Consider the following 16,804-nt stretch of genomic DNA (forward strand, 5'->3'; position numbering starts at 1 on the left):
AACCACTTCGACCAATTTTCATATATTTCTTGTCAAACATTAAGCTCAAATAGGCAACCATCAAAATTTTCTCATGGAAACGACTCTCTACATGTTAAATCTGATTACTAAAGCATACAAACAACAAAGGTTTAACAACAGCCCACCAAGCAGCAATGGTAACCAAGGAAAACTCAACAAAGCAAAAGTCAACTCAGGCTAAAATAAATTTTGATCCTAGAAAAGTCAAACCTGACAAATAAAAAGTCAAACTCAACAATAAGTTCCTTCATGACCAGACAGCCGAATTATCATCATACTTTTAAATACACCCAAAATAATGTTGGAATCATTTAACTTCGTTTGAGCAAGTTGACCATTTTGCCCATGGCTTACCATCTCATCAAAACATCTTTTAAGCCTTGTGAATCGATTCTGATTTATTTTATTTTTTTCTAAAACAACTATTTTCAACCCACTATATTTTGGCTAAAACCCATTGCGACACGAAGTAACCTAAACTTTAAATTAACTTCGTAACTTTTTATTTTTAATAAGTAAGTTAATATAGGTGACAACCATATTAACAGTATAGTATTTTGGCCAGTCTCATGATTTTACTTTCCTGGTCTTTGTTGTTTCATTGCTTTCATAACTTTCGTTGACTTGAGAGTTGAAATGCACTTGAACCAAAAGATCCATCTTTGCATCAGTGACTTTGATTAGTGTATGTCCCTAATGTTTAATAGAACATATAATATGAAAAATTGGAAATTAAGTAATGAAAGGGCAAACTAATTAACATAACCATACAACTATATATATATATATATATATATATATATGTTTATGCAAACAATCTATGGTAACCCAACAAATTTTAAAAACAAACCTGTTCTTGAAGGAGTGAAACTGTGAAACTTCAGCATCGTTACTTCCAAATTCTAATCCTTCTCGTTAACTAATGGAAATCTGATCCAGGTAAGTTCGTCTTTAAGTTCGCTAATAGTCTAATAGCAAAATCAGCGTGTTCTTGAACAGACACAACAAGAATAAATAAAATAACATGAAAAATATATATTAAAATCTAATGTGTAACAAAGCATTACTGGAAGCCCTATGAAATCCGATACCTTGGCAGTGAGTTTGGAAGCATCGGATTTTTGGATGACATTTAGTTGAAGCAATTGGACACCAGAAACTTCAATTCATCGACTCAGCAACCCTGCAAAAATTGAAAACAATGAAGAACAAACTTATAACACCAAACAATCAATTAGGTTAAAAACAATTGATTCAATCGTTTAACACCACAAAAGCTTACAATTAGGTCAAAACGTTTGCCTGATCTCGAGCGTATGTTCACCTCCGCTTCAGTCACCGCCTCACCGGTGTCTCTGTCATTTGTCACCTCTGCTTCACACAATTTCATTGAACCTAAAAAATAAGATCTGGTTTTGTTAGAGAGAGACAGATGAATATAATAGCCATTCGTTATGAAATCAATGGAAACCGAAGCTTAAATCAATTGAATACGTGTTCGTGGCCTAATCAAGTGCCAATGGGATTGTAACTGATGATGATTTATAAATCAATTGAATATAAAGGCGTCTTTTAGCGGGTATGGGTACTGATGGGTTTGAATCTGGTTATAGCATCACTCTTCTCCTGCCTCTTCAAATCTTAATCTGAGATTAATGTGCATAGATTCAATAGATGAAGCTATAGTTCAGTATTGATGACTTTTATGGGCATATTGTGATATAAATTTCGATTTAGGTGTTTGTAGTGTGTCATATATATATATATATGAGAGAATTACATGTCTTCCTTCTAATATGTTTGATGAAATGCTTCAACCAAAACTCACTTCAGCAAATCGATCTTATTGTCATCAAGTTATTTTAAATGTATACAAATCTCAACTCGGAAAACATCTTGATTAGTTCATATATTTAACAAAATGATGTTGATAGGTTTAATTAGTTGATAATGTTGGTCGATTCACAACTTGTGGTTTTTATCCACCCATTTTTTTTATATATGATTATGAACACATTATTTTGTTTATTTATTTATTACATATGTTTATTTCTTTTTGAAGAAATTATGAATCCCTAAACAAATTTAAAAGAACTCATTCACATTTCAAACCATCTTAGTGTAAACATATTGAGAAAGCATAGTAGGGTTCACTTATTACCCCGTGTAATAGGTTTGATTCTTATTTTCTCATTTCTTTTGATTGTAGGGCTCAATATCTGAGTTGATTAATCATGAAGAGCCTGAAATTGTTATGGTATTTTTTAAATGTGACAATAAACTTGGAGCACCAATAAAAACTCTTGTATCAGCAACCATGTTAGAGGATGCGATAAACGGTGCAGTCCCAACCCTTCCACTAGCTTTGGAGAAGCATGTTTCCCTTAAGGTTGTTTTTCGCTTCTGCTAAATCAGATGAGCTTAAAGTATCTGGTTTTGATTCAGGAGATGGCATAACAACTGCTATATGAGCTTAAAGTATCTGTAATCAGATGTCTTATGCATTGTACAACTCTTTATAGAAATAGAAAACCCATAAAATATTATGCAAGATTAATTCATTAAATTTATAAATGATGTGTTTGTGTATACGAATATTCTAAACATAGGTGCTTCAAGTGGTTGACTCCATGTTATATGGAACTGGATAGTAATAGTATGGTTTGTAAAGTATATGCTTTTGATATATTTAAATCATCAACACAATTTTGTAACGAGAACCCAACTTTTGTTATTTTTATTCTGTTAGGATAACAGATAAGGAAGCACATGCTCGAATATTTTGCCAACCTCAATCAACATAAATCAGTGACTCCAAATCACACGATGTTTCAAACGATGATCCTGGATAAGCTTCAAAAGTGAGTATCATTGGTTATTTAGTTTAATATAATATTTGGACATGATGACTTACGCTAATTATGCTGTGGATTAATTGTAATAGAATATATATATATATATATATATGGAGTTTAAGCTATAAGCAAGTTTGAGGAGGTAGCTTTAGATAAATTGTGACAGGAAAGATATATTTGGACTTAATGATCTATGCTAAGGATTGTATTTATCTCTGAAAGAGTTTGAGGTTAGTACATGAACCTACTGTTATAGCAACAAACATCTCTTTTTAGTAGATTGTAATGGACCAACTTATATTAAATTCAAACGCACAGTTCATGTATATTATCTAAAACTGCTTTTGACGTCATTAGTTATGGTGCGAGTAGTCAAAGGGACTTTAGTTAATTAGATTTGCTTCAGATTTCGATACGTTTCTACATAACATATGCATAATCGGTTCGATTAATTTAATTATTTTACACATCAAAGCCGTAACAGAGCCATAGTTTTTGGTTATTCGGTTATTGCTTAACCGAACTGTCGTTAATTGGGGTTGTTTATAGTTTTACGGGTCAAGTAACCAAACTGATGCAAGTTCATACAACAACCCATTTACAGCACATTTTTAGTAGCCTCGCACTCATTTAGTTTTGGAGGTTTTGTCTTTAGATGGGTTGGAGGGTTAGAACCAAGTTGAGATCAAACCGGACCCGGCCCGTTTACTTAACTGGTTTAGCAATGTCAGCCCATTTATGACCCGAACCGTTTAGCATCAATGCTAACCTGTTTATTTGTATCTTATGAGTCCTGAGTATTCAATTAAAAGACAATTTACTTTTTGCTACACATAGTGCCAAAACACAATGCGAGAACATTGGGTGTTCGGGTTTGTGTAGGGGCCGCCATTTTAAAATCACCATGGAATGTGGCTGGTTCATTACTCTTCTTCCTTATTTGCTATTTTCTTTATTTGACCGGACCGACCAATTTAAGATACTTTTTAACCAATTGAGTTCCACGTCTTTGATCTTTTGGTTTTTCGGGGTGGGATTTTTTGAGAGCGGGTATTTTTTGATAACTCTGGTCTCTGAAGGGTGTTCAAGAGTGGAAACAAAAAAGCAAAGATCCTCCTAAATTACAACGGGTGGGCTAGCATGAATAAAGAACGCATGTGGCTACCGAATCTGTTTAACGGTTGTTGTATGTATGAATTCCAAATGCAATACGACCCAAGAAAAAGTCCTTATTGTGTTTGCTAAAGACTATAATGTCCAACAAGATATACCTAGCACACTAGGAATGAGACATTTCTTTAAAGTTTCAAGTTTTGCTATATCGTATAATGTGGGGTTGTCTGTTTATTTTGTTTTACAAATAAAAAGGGTTTAGCATCATGTTTTTTTGGTTTATCAGAAATTGTGCTAAGGTGGAGGCTATTATTATTTAAAAATATAACTTTTTCAAGAATGAATATAATCTAAACATGAATTCGTGAAGCACCAAAAAAGCTTATAAATTGTATTGCCTTTTCATATGTGACATTTATTCTTCACTTTCTTATTTAACAAATGTAGACGCAATTTGATCAACAATGATGTCATGTAGACTACGAATGTCTCATTATGCTCTTTAATAATAAAGGTAGAATTAATTAGGGAAATGCTGATCTAATTTAGAGTTGCTTAACGGGTCCGGTTTGCTGGTTGGCAATCTGGAATGAACACAAGTTCAACATGAACAAAACATAGACTTGAAAATCATGTCACTTGTGAACGAACTTAAACATGACACCATTTTATCCAAACAAAAATTTGTTTAATATTTTAAAATTTTAAGTATTGATAATTTTATTTTTTTTCCCAACTATTGCGTTTAAAATATGGCAATTCAAAATTAAAATTTTGTTAAAAAATACTCATATAGTTTAAGTTTGTACATCAAAATTTTAAAATAAGTAATAAATAATAGGTAAACCCATGTACCCGTAGAGTTGACGCGAAAAGGACGCTGTTAGCTAAACATATTTATGGTTTGACCCAAAACTGACCCAACCCATCGTGTCATTTGAAGGAATTTTACGTTCGACATACCAAAATATTATAACACACAATTAATTAAATTTATATATTCAAAACAATACTAAAAAATATTACCATTTAAAAAAAGGATTTATTTCATATATATATACCCTTACAAATATCTTAAATATCATATATATCAAAGTAAAACTTAAAATATCATATATATACCCTTACAAAGTAACTAAAATATCATACATGTCCTTATAAACTCAATAAAAGTATTATATATATATATAATAATTTAATGAAAATACCATTTTACCGTTACTTTTCAAAAAAATTAACTTTTACATATGCTCATTTTTTAACGAATAGACCATTTTACCCCTTTTTATTACATAATTTGTTTACACCCTATGTTATTATTTTAATTATAGTCGTCGTTTCTCACATTTAACGACAACCATATCGTCTCTCATAACTTCTTCAATATTGCAAACCATTCGAAGATTTATCGGATCGAATGGTCTACATTGTAAAACCTTTTATCGCATCTAATTAAACTAGAGTAATATGGTTAACTTTGTAAAGGCATATACGATATTTTTAGTTTTTGCATGAGTATATATGTTATTTTTGATATTTATAACGGTATATATAAAAATGCCCCTAAAAAGAACTAAATAAACCCGCGTAATATGCGGGCTAAAAACTAGTCTAATATATATAGATATAGATGCGAGCCGTGTGAGGCTTTTTCAGTTGATATATGTTTTCCATATCCACAAGAAATATGTATTTGAGGCCATTCCTAGTTCCCTCCATCATAATCTTCTTCTTCTTCTTCTTCTTCTTCTTCTTCTTCTTCTTCTTCTTCTAATGTCCACATTAAAACTGTCTCACTCTCCACAAATTCACCACCAACAACCACGAAAACCCATTCACAAACCCCACAATATAATCTTGACCTCCAATTCACGCTCATGGGTCGAGCAACTTCGATCCTACACCCGTTCCAACAGCTTCCACGAAGCCATTTCCCTCTACATGGACATGACAGCCTCCGGTCACCACCCGGACAATTTCGCTTTACCCGCGGTTTTAAAAGCAACAACCGAAACCCACAACCTGAATCTGGGTCAGCAGATTCATGGAGCTGTCATTAAACATGGGTATGATCACTCCTCGGTGACGGTTGCGAATACGGTGATGAATTCGTACGGGAGATGTGGCTCTCCTGATGATGCACTCAAGGTGTTTGATCAAATGCCTCAAAGAGATAAAGTTTCATGGAACACTTTAATTGCTTTGTTATGCCGGTTGGAGGAATGGGAGCTTGCGTTGGATATGTTTAGGCGAATGCAGTTTGATCGAGTTGAACCGAATTCGTTCACGCGTTGCGGTTGCTTGCTCGAATCTGGAAACTCGCCGCTGTGTCATGCTAGGAAAGCAAGTTCATGCCTACGCGTTGAAAACTGGTGAAAGTATGAGTTTTACGGATAATTCTTTGATGTGCATGTATGCGAGACTCGGAAGGGTTAAGGATTCTGTTTCGATATTTGAAATCTTTAGTTGTAAAAACTTGGTTTCTTGGAACACCATGATAAGCTCGTTGTCGCAGAAAGATAACTTTGAGGATGCAATGGTGGTGTTTCTGGTGATGATTCGTGAAGGGATGAAGCCCGATGGAGTTACACTTTCAAGCGTGCTTCCCGCTTGCTCTCATTTGGAGTTGCTTAACAATGGGAAGGAGATTCACGCTTACACATTAAGAAACACGCATTTGATAGAAAACTCATACGTGTGTAGCGCGTTAGTTGATATGTATTGTAACTGTAGAGAGGTTACGAGTGGCTTTAGGGTATTTTATAGGCTTGTGAATCGAAGTCTGGCAAATTGGAATGCAATGCTTGCTGGTTACATGCAAAACGGATTTTACAAAGAAGCATTGGTTGTTTTTCTTGAAATGATTGAGTTTTCGGGTCTTTTTCCAAATCCTACAACTATGGCGAGTGTAATTCCTGCTTCTACGCACTGTGAAGCGTTTCTTGATAAAGAAGGCGTGCACGGTTATGTTGTGAAATTAGGATTTTCAGAAGACGAGTATGTGCAAAATGCATTGATGGATTTGTATTCTAGAATGGGAAAAGTTGATGTTTCAAGAAACATATTTGATAGTATGAAGGTTAAAGATACGGTTTCGTGGAATACGATGATTACCGGATATGTGGTTTGCAGGTGTCACGAACACGCATTGGATCTGCTGCATAAAATGACGCAAAGAGATGAAACAAACGCGTGTAAACCGAATTCGATAACATTAATGACAGTTCTTCCAGGATGTGCAGCATTAGCAGCTTTAGCTAAGGGGAAAGAGATCCATGGTTATGCTGTTAGACACCTGTTGGCATATGATGTGGCAGTAGGAAGTGCATTAACAGACATGTATGCAAAATGTGGCTGTTTGAACTTCGCACGTCACGTTTTTGATAATATGCCCGTGAGGAATGTGATTACTTGGAATGTTATGTTCATGGCTTACGGAATGCACGGGCGAGGAGATCTCGCCATATCACTGTTTGACCACATGGTGGATGAAGTCAAACCAAGCGAGGTCACGTTTATTTCACTTTTTGCGGCATGTAGCCACTCAGGAATGGTAACCGAGGGTTAAAGTTTGTTCGACAGAATGAAAGACGAGTTTGGTGTTAACCCGACTGAGGATCACTACGGGTGTGTGGTTGACTTACTTGGTTGAGCAACCGAAGCTTATGACCTCATAAACAACATGCCTTCACAGTTTAACAAAGTGGGTGCTTATAGTAGCTTATTTGGCGCGTGTTGGATTCACCAAGACGTTGAACTTGGTGAGATTGCAGCCCGTTATCTGTTTGAAACCGAGCCAGATGTTGAAGCCATTATGTGCTTCTTTCAAACATCTACTCAGCTGTTGGATTATGGGAAAAGGAAAATGAAACAAGGAAAATTATGATTAGAAACGGGGTTAAAAAAGAGCCTGGTTGCAGTTGGATTGAGTTTGATGATGAGGTTCACAAGTTTGTGTCAGGTGATTTTAACCACCCGCAAAGCGAGAAGCTTTACGAGTTTCTTGAAACATTAATGGAAAGGTTGAGACTTGAAGGTTATGTTCCTGATTGTTGGGTCAAAAGTTTGACCCAAATGAGAAGATTTGACCTAATTGAAGAATATTGAAGATTGGAATCTTCTCAACCTCCTCAGAAACTACTAAGTATTGAATCCGGGTACACCTTGGACCTTCGAGTAAGCTTTTACTTAGCCGAGTACGAGATTTTGCCTTCCGGGCACGGTTTACTTCAAAGAATCTTCTTAAGTGGATATCCGAGCAAGGTATGCTTTTTGGTGATTTCCGAGTAAGGTTCATCTATTTGGCATATCCGAGTAAGGTTCACTTTGTCAAGCAGGGTTGTTCTTCAAGACCAAGTATTTTACTCTTCCGAGTAAGGTACGGTCAACCAAGTCCAAGAAGCCAAGTAATTGGAAGACCGGGCAAGGTATTATTTAATAATTATGGTCCGAGTATACTTGATGAGTTGATGGAATATCTCTAAGTTATATCGAGTAAGGTTCTGCTCGAGTAAGGTATGTACTCCCGTACGCCTTATCAAATAAGTTATTCAACTAACAAAGAGCCGAACAGGATCATAGAAGAACAAGGTTGCTCGTGAGGAGTTGTCGAGCAAAGTTTGATAAGTCCAAGAAGATTGAAGTCTACTCGGTGAATATTTTACTTGGTAAAATATTCTCTAAGTAAAGTCTACCCGGAAACTGATTCCGAGTACACTTCTATGTTTACCAAGTCTGAAGGAAGGCCGAGTACACTGTGTACTCGGAAACTGAAGTTTAATGAAAAGCTTACCCGGAAGACTTGTTTTACACTTAGTATATTTTTGAATATGTAAATTGAGTATGTACTATCGGATAGGGTTTCTAGAAGGAATGACAGCCTGTCTTAGGTTGGCAGGGCTATAAATAGAATAATTAGGGCACGCCGCCAGACACGAGATAGACAGAATATACGAGTGGATAAGACCGACACATTAATTAAGAGAATATTGTGTGTGTGACGGCTGTCCTAGGATTCCTCCTAAACCCTAAATCGATTATCCTTTTGTATGATTAACGTTATATAAATGGAAATCTTTTGAGTGAATCCTTCGTGTGTCCTCGTATTTTGAATATTCATTGCAACCGTATGTTTGTTATTGATTCCGCCTTTAACAAACGCTCATCTTTCTAAACTTAGTAACCCGTCATTAACTCTCTTGTCAACACGATTAATTTTGTGTGAGTTATGACATGATTGATTAAGATCCGATTCTAAGCGCGACCTGACAAGTGGTATCAGAGCTTGTTGCTGCTATTTTTAGAAAGATTGTTGCTGATTAAGTTTTGAAGAAGAATGATGTAAGCAGAGCACTGTTCGATTGATTTGTGACGTCAGAGGCTCTGTTCTTCATTTTTCTTCCAGATCTACAAGTTTTAGGTGTTTTCTTTTCCTTATTTCACTTAAAGCTTTGATTTTTATTGTTGAATCTTGTCCTATTCATATCAGACACCTCAGATCTAAGAATTTATTCTTAGATCTGATTATTTTACTTTATTTTCGATAAAAGCTTAACTTTTGTTTTAAGAAAATGTCTGGATATGAGGAACAAGAGGTGTCTACTAATAAGATACCTAGATTGTATGGTCAGGAGAACTTTACCAAGTGGAAAGTGCTTTTTGAGGCTGCCGTTTGTTATAATGATGTGGATATGTGGAATTCTATCAAGAATGGACCACAAGCTGCAGTTGAAGAAGGTGCTAATGCAAACGCTATTGCTGCTGTTAGAGAGAGAATGAGAAAGGTTGATGACAGGGCATTGGCTATGCTCAAACTTGGTCTGTCTTGGGAAATCCTCACAAAGGTTGCACATCATCAAACTGCTAAGGCAATGTATGATGCAATCCTTGAGATGTATGAAGGGAACACTGAATTGAAGAACATTAAGAAGCAAAGACTGAAGCAACAGTTAGAAAGATTCAAGTATAGAGTTGGTGAAAGGTTGAAGTCAATACTAGAACGTTTTCTGAGTATTGTGAATGAGTTGAGAACAACTGACTATGTAATGACTGACTTTGATTTAAATACAAAGTTGCTCAACTCAATGCCAAAAGAATGGTATACTGCTTGTAAATTCATCCTTCAAAAGCAAAATTTCAATGAATTGAAATTGGATGATGTAGTATGTTTTCTTCAAGCTGCTGAACTTGAAATGATTGAGAATGAAATGATCAAGGAAGATAAACCAAGTTTCAATGTGTCAAATGCTTTAATTGCTCCAATGGGGAATCTTACAACAAAGAATCAACAATAAATTCCCATCATTGAAGAACCAAGTGATCACAACAATGAGACTGCTAGGTCTTTCATTGGAGGTGGTTCAAGCAATCAAAGTGGTCAACAGAGATTTAATGTTCAATTGATTGATGATGATTCAGTTTCTGTGGGAAATGGAAATGCTCAAAGTGCTGGTGCAGGGCATGTTCAAGGAAGTGAGGCATAAGCCCTAATGTCTATGTTCACTGAGTCCTACAATGCATTTGTGGCCAAAAACATGATTCACACAAGTGTACTGCAGGATGATTTGGAACAAATAGATGCTGATGACCTTGAAGACATGGATCTCAAATGGCCAGCTGCAATGTTGGTATTAAGAAGCAAGAGACTGTACAACAGAACTGGTAGATCACTAGTTTCTGGTCCAAATGAGAGAATAGGATTTGATAAGTCCAAGGCTATCTGCTACAACTGTCAACAGCCTGGACACTTTGCAAGAGAGTGCAATTTGCCAAGGAACTTTCAAGTTAATCAGTTCCAACAGCCTAGAAACCAACAACAATACCAGCAGAATGTGCATAGAAACAACAACCAGCAGAACTTCAACAATAACCAAGGATTCAATCCCAACAACAGCAACTTCCATCCAAACAACAACTTCAATCCCAATTTTAATAACCACTATCAGCCTCAGATGAACAACCAGCAGGGAATGAATCAGAATCAAGTATATCAAATGAACAACAATCAGAATCAAGTTGTTCAAATCCCTGCAACTCAAAACATTCCAGCAAACCAAAATCAACCAAGAAATCAAGGCAATGTGGCAGTAACTACTCAGCATGAGGGAAGCTTTGACTGGAGTAACCATGAGGAAGATATAGCAGATGATATCAGAAGAGCTAATGTGGCATTCATGGCCATAGACTCTGCATCTTCATCTAAGGTACATTCTGATCCTAATGCTGATTTACCTAAACTTGTCAATGAATTAAAAGAAAAGATTGGTAAGTTGGAAAGTGAGTGTTTTAAGAAGCAAAGCATTATCAATGCTTATGAGGCAAATGAGATTATTAGTGAGGAAAGAATGAAAAGTTTGGAAGAGGATTGTATGAATAGCTATAGAGCTCAGACAAGATTCACAACAGAAATTAGTGGGTTGAAGAAGATGGTGATTGATGAAAAGGTACTGAATACAAAGCTGCAAACTGAAAATGAATTCCTAAAGAACTTAGTTTCAACTGGAAACATTTGTGGAATTCTGAATAAAGTAAAAGAAGATGAAAAGTACAAGGCTGTTCCACCACCATTCAACAACAACTTTATGCCTAAAGTTGACAAAGAAAAGAGAAGTGCTTATCTACAACAATTCAAAGATGTGTTTCAAGACAAAGAAGATGTTGCAGATTTGTACAAAAATGTTGAGGTGAGTGAAGATGGTGAATTTGTTATGAAGAAAGAAATGAAAGAGGAAAAGTCAATTGGAGTTCAAGTCTCTGAAGATGACTTTGATTCAGATAAATTAGATCAAGATGATCTAAGTGATTTGAGTGATCAAATCACTGAAAAAGAAATTCAAGCTGCTGAAAAAGGAAGAAAATATAAAAGGCCTGAATCTGTTGATCAACTTCCAAAGTATCCTCCAGTTACACATAAAATGAAAAGAATGAATGAGCAATTTAAGAGAGAACATGTTTCGTTTGACATTGTTGAAAAGAAGAATGTGAGTTACAATGCTGTCAGACCTCCAAGCAAAAAGTTTTTGGAGAAGTTAGAAAAGAACAAGAAAAGGAAGGTAGATAAGAAAGAAATGGATATAGAATATTTTACTCCTATTTATCCTATCTTTTCAAGTGTTGAAGACTTTGATGTGGGAGAGGTAGAAACTGTTGAGGAATATGAAAGAAGGAAGTCAAGATATAGAATGAATGAAGATGATCAACCACTGAACTTAAAAAAGGTTGTCTTTGTTAAAGGGAATGTGGAAAGAAATGACATTAGAAAGGCTGAGTTTGTTCCATTCTCAATTGATTTTGACAATCTGAAAAACAAAAAGACAATTGGTGTAAGAGAGCCCAAACCAAGTGAAAGATTCAGGAAACCACAAGAACATGAGATGTTCAAAAGAAAGGTGTGGTGTAGAAAGTGTGATGAATATGGACACCATACTGATTCATGTAATGAGAGTATCAAGTTTAAGCCATTCCATGTCCCAAATGGAACAAAGTTTGGTCAAGACTTTGTTTTGTACAAAGAGAAGTATGCAATGTATTTGGGAAAGGGAAATGTGAATAGAATAGAGGCAAGAGTTGAAGTGAAGGGTGAGACAAAGAAGAAGATGCATATGACTGAAAATGTGAGAAGAAGTAAATCACCTCAGAAGCAAAAGCAGGTGATAAGGGAAAATCAGTCATTGAAATTTACCAAAAATACTCATTCAGTCAAGTCTGATGAGTCACAAGAATCATCAGGCAGTGAGAAATCAAAAAGAAAAGCTGTATATCAAAGAAAGAAACAAGCTGTACTCACTGGTGATGAAAAGTTCTTGTTGAAACATGGATATGAACCACAAGGTTTCACATGGAAACCCAGAACTGGAGCTAAAGTTGAAGCTGTAACTGATGTAAGAGACTTCTCAGAATCTAAGGACTATGTCTTACAAGAAAAGAGAACTGCCTCAGTTGAGCTTGACAATTCAGCTTCACTTGTCAAGACACCAAAAGAGTGTGGGTATGAAACTGACCATTCAGACAACTTGGAGATCACTCATGAAGATCCTGAACCTACTACACTCACTTCCCAAGCTGCCACTAAAATTGACACTGATAAGTTGCAAGTTGAAGAAGCTTGCATCTCATCACCAAACTAATCAAATTTCACTTTGTGCAGGAACAGGCCACTCCATTGAATGATATATGGTATATGGATAGTGGTTGTTCTAGGCACATGACTTGTGACAAGAGGTCACTTGTGAATTATGTAGAGAAGTATGAGGGTCCAGTTGCCTTTGGGAGTGATGAAAATGGAGGAACAATTGTGGGTAAAGGGATATTGACAAATGGGAAGGTGTCTTTTGACAATGTCTTTCATGTTGAGGGACTACAATACAATTTGTTGAGTATATCTCAAATGTGTGATAAGGGTTACAAAGTCAGTTTTGACGATTCTCATTGTTTCATCTTAAAACCTGAGTTTGTGATCCCACCTGACATGATTATGATGATGGCACCAAGAAATGGCAACTTGTATGAGTTGAATATGAAAGATGCTATTTCAAGAGGTGGTGCATGTTTTGTGTCCAAAGCCACTGAAAATGAATCTAAATTGTGGCATAGGAAGTTGTGTCATGTGAACTTAAAGAATATGAATAGACTGGTCAAGGGTGAACATGTGATTAGTTTACCTACAAGAGAATTTAAGTCAGATGATCATTGTGACTCATGTCAGAAGGGAAAACAACACAAGTCTACTCATAAGACAAAGCTCATCAACTCAATTGATCAACCACTTGAGTTACTTCACATGGATCTTTTGGTCCTGTGAGTGTACCAAGTATTGGAAAGAAAAGATACTGTTTGGTGATCATTGATGACTATTCAAGATATACTTGGGTTTATTTCCTAAGTACCAAAGATGAGACTGCTGAGTTGATTAAAGGCTGTGTCACAATGATTGAAAACAAGCTGAATAAGAAAGTGAAGATGCTGAGAAGTGACAATGGTACTGAGTTCAAGAATGGAGTCATGGAAGAATTTTGTGCTATGAAAGGGATACTTCAACAATTTTCAGCTCCAAGAACTCCTGAACAAAATGGTGTTGCAGAAAGGAGAAACAGAACACTAATAGAAGTTGCAAGAACCATGTTGGCTGATGCTAACTTACCTGTCACATTTTGGGCTGAAGCAATCAATACTGCTTGTTATGTTCAGAACAGAGTGCTTGTGAACAAAAGGCATGATAAAACTCCATATGAGATTTTCAACAATAGAAAGCCTTACATCAAGTTCTTCAAGCCCTTTGGCTGCAAATGTTTCTTACTGAACACTAGAGACTATTTGAACAAGTTTCAAACTAAGTCACTAGACTGTTTCTTTGTTGGATATTCTACTCACTCAAAGGCTTACAGAGTTTATGTGAAAGATCACATGAGTGTGATAGAGTCATCTGACATTATTTTTAATGAGAATCAATTCAACACAGTCAGTGGTGCAACATGGCTGTTTGATCATGAAAAATTGATAAAGTTATTCAAGATTTATTCTGAAGACTTTGATGATACATTCTACAAGACCAGTGTACTTGAAGAAAATAAGAAGAAAGAACTGGACTTAGAAGAATTGTGGAAGAAAGTTGCTAGAACAGAAAAAGAATACACTTTTGTGAATAGCTCCACAAACAATGACATTGAACAAGATCAGGAAATGACAAGTCAAGATAGTACTGATGTACAAAATGATCATGTTCATAATGGGAGTGTCACAGGCAACAAAACAAATGATGAAGAAGCTGCAACAACAGCAAGATTCCAAGACTTGTTTCAAAGTTTGAATCTGGGAAACAATGGTGCATCCACTTCAAGACAAACCAATGATGAAGCACCAGAGTTTCATGATGCAGAAGCTGATTTGATCATTGAAGAACCTGAAATCAATGAAACAAATCTTGACATAAATTTGTCTACAAATATGATAATACAAACTCCTACTGTTGAAAAGAATCATCCTGCTGGAAATATCATTGGTGACCTGCATGAAAGAATTCTGAGATAGCTAACATCTGTCTGTACTCTTGCTTTCTATCCCAATTAGAACCAAAGAATATTGCTCAAGCTATAAAAGACAATAGTTGGGTAGAGGCAATGCAAGAGGAATTGGCCCAGTTCAGAGATTTACATGTATGGGATCTTGTAGACAAGCCACATGACAGATATGCAATAGGAACCAAATGGGTGTTCAGAAATAAAAGGGATGAAAGGGGTTTGGTGATTAAGAACAAAACAAGACTTGTAGCACTGGGATGTCTTCAAAAGGAAGGGATAGACTTTGAGGAAGTGTTTGCACCAGTTGCAAGACTGGAAGCCATAAGGATTTTTCTTGCATATGCTGCCTCAAAGAACATTAAATTATTCCAGCTTGATGTCAAATCTGCATTCCTTAATGGAAAGATTGATGAAGAAGTGTATGTGACTCAACCACCAGGCTTTGAGGATCCCATGTATCCAAACAGGGTGTATAAGCTAAACAAAGCCCTTTATGGTTTACATCAGGCTCCTAGAGCATGGTATGATGAGTTATCAACTCATTTACTTGAAAATGGCTTCACAAGGGGAGCCATAGACAAGACACTCTTCTACAAAAGACAAGGGTCAGATTTGCTGCTTGTACAAGTCTATGTTGATGATATCATCTTTGGATCTACAAATGAAAATATGTGTTTGGAGTTTGAAGAGGTGATGAAGTCCAAATACAGCATGAGTTCCATGGGTGAAATGAATTTCTTTCTGGGACTACAAGTTCAACAAAAGGATGAAGGAATCTTCATTCACCAAGCTAAGTATGTGCAGGACATTCTAAATAAGTTCAACTGTCATGATTACAAGGCTGCTTCAACTCCAATGGACACCAAAGAAAAGATGATAGCTGATGAAAAGGGGGAGCCAGTTGATGAACATGAATACAGAGCCAAGATTGGATCACTGATGTATCTGACTGCAACAAGACCAGATATCATGTTTGCTGTGTGTGTATGTGCTAGGTTCCAATCAAATCCAAAAGTCTCCCACATGAATGCTGTGAAAAGAATATTCAGATATTTGAAGGGAAGATCAGACTTAGGGATTTGGTATCCAAAGAACCAATCCTTTGATCTGATTGCATACACAGACAGTGATTATGATGGATGCAATATGAGTAGAAAGTCAACATCAGGGGGATGCCAGTTTTTAGGTGAAAGGCTAGTGTCATGGCAATGCAAGAAACTGACAACAGTGTCAATCTCCACTGCAGAAGCTGAATATGTTGCTGCATCTCGGGGGGGCCTGCTATGCACAAGTTCTCTGGATTCAGAATCAGATGCTGGACTATGGTTTGAACTTTCTAAACACCCCTATTCTGATTGATAATACAGCTGCATATTTTACTGTTAAGAATCCTGTGCAACATTCTAAGACTAAGCATATTGAAATCAGACATCACTTCATCAGAGATTGTAGCGAAAAGGGTTTGATTGAAATGCAAAGAGTTAATACAAGTGATAATCTGGCTGACCTATTCACCAAACACTTGATAGAACCAGGTTCAACTTTCTGTTGAAAGCCCTGGGGATGATCAACTCTGATGAAATCTGATTAAGGATGTGTGCTTAGTTATGTACCTCTATGAGCTACTTGAATATTTTAAAAGAGGTCACACATGTTGAATATGTTGCTGAATATGTTGCTGAATATGTTGTTTAATATGTTTTGATTATGTCACTGCTCTGATGTTAACTGATAGGTACTTGAGTGACTACTTGTGCAATTTGGTTGATTTTGATGATAATACTTGACTATCTTGTTAAC

The 16,804-nt window shown here is 36.1% G+C and overlaps 1 pseudogene; it reads left to right on the forward strand.

The window, feature by feature from the left end:
- The first annotated feature begins 5,762 nt into the window (after positions 1 to 5,762).
- Positions 5,763 to 8,096, forward strand: LOC143604205 (pentatricopeptide repeat-containing protein At3g57430, chloroplastic pseudogene; annotated as a pseudogene).
- Positions 8,097 to 16,804: the final 8,708 nt, after the last annotated feature.

The sequence above is a fragment of the Bidens hawaiensis genome, unplaced genomic scaffold (genome assembly GCF_021521415.1).
Source record: "Bidens hawaiensis isolate Kalapana, Puna unplaced genomic scaffold, B.hawaiensis_p1.1 tig00064276_1, whole genome shotgun sequence".
Lineage (NCBI taxonomy): Eukaryota > Viridiplantae > Streptophyta > Magnoliopsida > Asterales > Asteraceae > Bidens > Bidens hawaiensis.